Below are 2,957 nucleotides of genomic sequence, written 5' to 3'. Positions count from 1 at the left end.
TTGAGATCTCTGGTATTAGGGTGGAAGGGAGCTGAGTGCCCTGGTATTAGGGTGGAAGGGAGCTGAGTGCCCTGGTATTAGGGTGGAAGGGAGCTGAGTGCCCTGGTACTGGGAGAGGAAGCTAGATGTCCTGGTATTGGAGGGAAGGGAGCTAGGTGCCCTCGTATTAGGGGAAGGAAGCCGGGCGCCCTGGTATTAGGGGGGAGGAAGCCGGGCGCCCTGGTATTAGGGGGGAGGAAGCCGGGCGCCCTGGTATTAGGGGGGAGGAAGCCGGGCGCCCTGGTATTAGGGGGGAGGAAGCCGGGCGCCCTGGTATTAGGGGGGAGGAAGCCGGGCGCCCTGGTATTAGGGGGGAGGAAGCCGGGCGCCCTGGTATTAGGGGGGAGGAAGCCGGGCGCCCTGGTATTAGGGGGGAGGAAGCCGGGCGCCCTGGTATTAGGGGGGAGGAAGCCGGGCGCCCTGGTATTAGGGGGGAGGAAGCCGGGCGCCCTGGTATTAGGGGGGAGGAAGCCGGGCGCCCTGGTATTAGGGGGGAGGAAGCCGGGCGCCCTGGTATTAGGGGGGAGGAAGCCGGGCGCCCTGGTATTAGGGGGGAGGAAGCCGGGCGCCCTGGTATTAGGGGGGAGGAAGCCGGGCGCCCTGGTATTAGGGGGGAGGAAGCCGGGCGCCCTGGTATTAGGGGGGAGGAAGCCGGGCGCCCTGGTATTAGGGGGGAGGAAGCCGGGCGCCCTGGTATTAGGGGGGAGGAAGCCGGGCGCCCTGGTATTAGGGGGGAGGAAGCCGGGCGCCCTGGTATTAGGGGGGAGGAAGCCGGGCGCCCTGGTATTAGGGGGGAGGAAGCCGGGCGCCCTGGTATTAGGGGGGAGGAAGCCGGGCGCCCTGGTATTAGGGGGGAGGAAGCCGGGCGCCCTGGTATTAGGGGGGAGGAAGCCGGGCGCCCTGGTATTAGGGGGGAGGAAGCCGGGCGCCCTGGTATTAGGGGGGAGGAAGCCGGGCGCCCTGGTATTAGGGGGAAGGGAGCTGAGTGCCCTGGTACTGGGAGAGGAAGCTAGATGTCCTGGTATTGGAGGGAAGGGAGCTAGGTGCCCTGGTACTGGGGGTGGAGAGGAAGCTGGGTGCCCTTGTATTAGGGGCGAACGAAGCCGGGTGCCCTGGTATTGGAGGGAAGGGAGCTAGGTGCCCTGGTATTGGAGGGAAGAGAGCTAGGTGCCCTGGTATTAGGGGGAAGGAAGCTGGGCACCCTGGTATTAGGGGGAAGGAAGCTGGGTGCCCTGGTACTGGGGGTGGAGAGGAAGCTGGGTGCCCTGGTACTGGAAGAGGAAGCTAGATGTCCTGGTATTGGAGGGAAGGGAGCTAGGTGCCCTGGTATTGGAGGGAAGGGAGCAGGTAATTCTATTTATCCAAATTACTTGGCAAAGTGAACTTAACCTTTATTGCACATTGTGTACGGCTACCAAAATATGGCATGCAGTGGAATGGGGGCAGCGCACACACACAAAGCCCCATGCATGCATTTATTCACATACAGATGTATTTATTTTATTATTATTTTTTACTTTTTTCTTCACCTAACTTTATTGCTATCACACAGGAGCTAAGACGCCCCTGTGTGATAGCATTCTGAGGTGCCCTGCATAACGCAAACAAACACAAACAGGGCACAACACACACCAGCACAACGCACGGGGCACAGTACATTACACATACAGCCACAAAACAACACACAGGACATTACGCATGCAGCCAGAGCACAAAGAACACAGGACATTACACATGCAGCCACAGCACCAAGAACACAGGACATTACACATGCAGCCACAGCACCAAGAACACAGGACATTACACATGCAGCCACAGCACCAAGAACACAGGACATTACACATGCAGCCACAGCACCAAGAACACAGGACATTACACATGCAGCCACAGCACCAAGAACACAGGACATTACGCATGCAGCCAGAGCACAAAGAACACAGGACATTACACATGCAGCCACAGCACCAAGAACACAGGACATTACACATGCAGCCAGAGCACAACGCACAGGACATTACGCATGCAGCCAGAGCACAAAGAACACAGGACATTACGCATGCAACGACAGCACAACGCACAGGACATTACGCATGCAGCCATAGCACAACGCACAGGACATTACGCCTACAGCCACAGCACAAAGAACACAGGACATTACACATGCAGCCACAGCACCAAGAACACAGGACATTACACATGCAGCCACAGCACCAAGAACACAGGACATTACACATGCAGCCACAGCACCAAGAACACAGGACATTACACATGCAGCCACAGCACCAAGAACACAGGACATTACACATGCAGCCACAGCACCAAGAACACAGGACATTACACATGCAGCCACAGCACCAAGAACACAGGACATTACACATGCAGCCACAGCACCAAGAACACAGGACATTACACATGCAGCCACAGCACCAAGAACACAGGACATTACACATGCAGCCACAGCACCAAGAACACAGGACATTACACATGCAGCCACAGCACCAAGAACACAGGACATTACACATGCAGCCACAGCACCAAGAACACAGGACATTACACATGCAGCCAGAGCACAACGCACAGGACATTACGCATGCACATTCACCCACAACACACAAACGGCACCCTAACCCATCTCTATGTCCCCTTCAATTACCTGCTGGAAGGGGCCTGATACTTGGGACTAACTCTGGTCCCATGCATAATTATTGCAGCTCAGGCGGCATGAAGGGGACCTGTGGCACAGTAAGCTGTTGGAGCCCCTCCTGTGGTCTGCCAGTTCACCCCAGGGCTTCCCCTGTATTGTGACATCCATGAATTTAGTGGTCTATCATTCCACCTTCATCCTAATATAGCTAGCCCCTTTCTGCCTCCCCTAGCAGAGGCCCTCGAGTGCCCAGATCGGTACAGAGTGTGGATAA

At 56.6% G+C, this 2,957-nt stretch overlaps 1 protein-coding gene across 2 annotated transcripts in view; it reads left to right on the top strand.

Moving 5' to 3' along the window:
* The window catches only part of TMEM185A (transmembrane protein 185A), a 12,660-nt gene that overhangs the window by 669 nt on the left and 9,034 nt on the right, over positions 1-2,957 (top strand). The gene's annotated exons all lie outside the window — the stretch shown is intronic.

Source organism: Nanorana parkeri, unplaced genomic scaffold (genome assembly GCF_000935625.1).
Source record: "Nanorana parkeri isolate BGI_ZX_2015 unplaced genomic scaffold, ASM93562v1 scaffold93, whole genome shotgun sequence".
In the NCBI taxonomy this organism is placed as follows: Eukaryota; Metazoa; Chordata; class Amphibia; order Anura; family Dicroglossidae; genus Nanorana; species Nanorana parkeri.
Note: the sequence above shows the minus strand (reverse complement) of the source record. Positions and strands in the feature narration are given on the sequence as shown.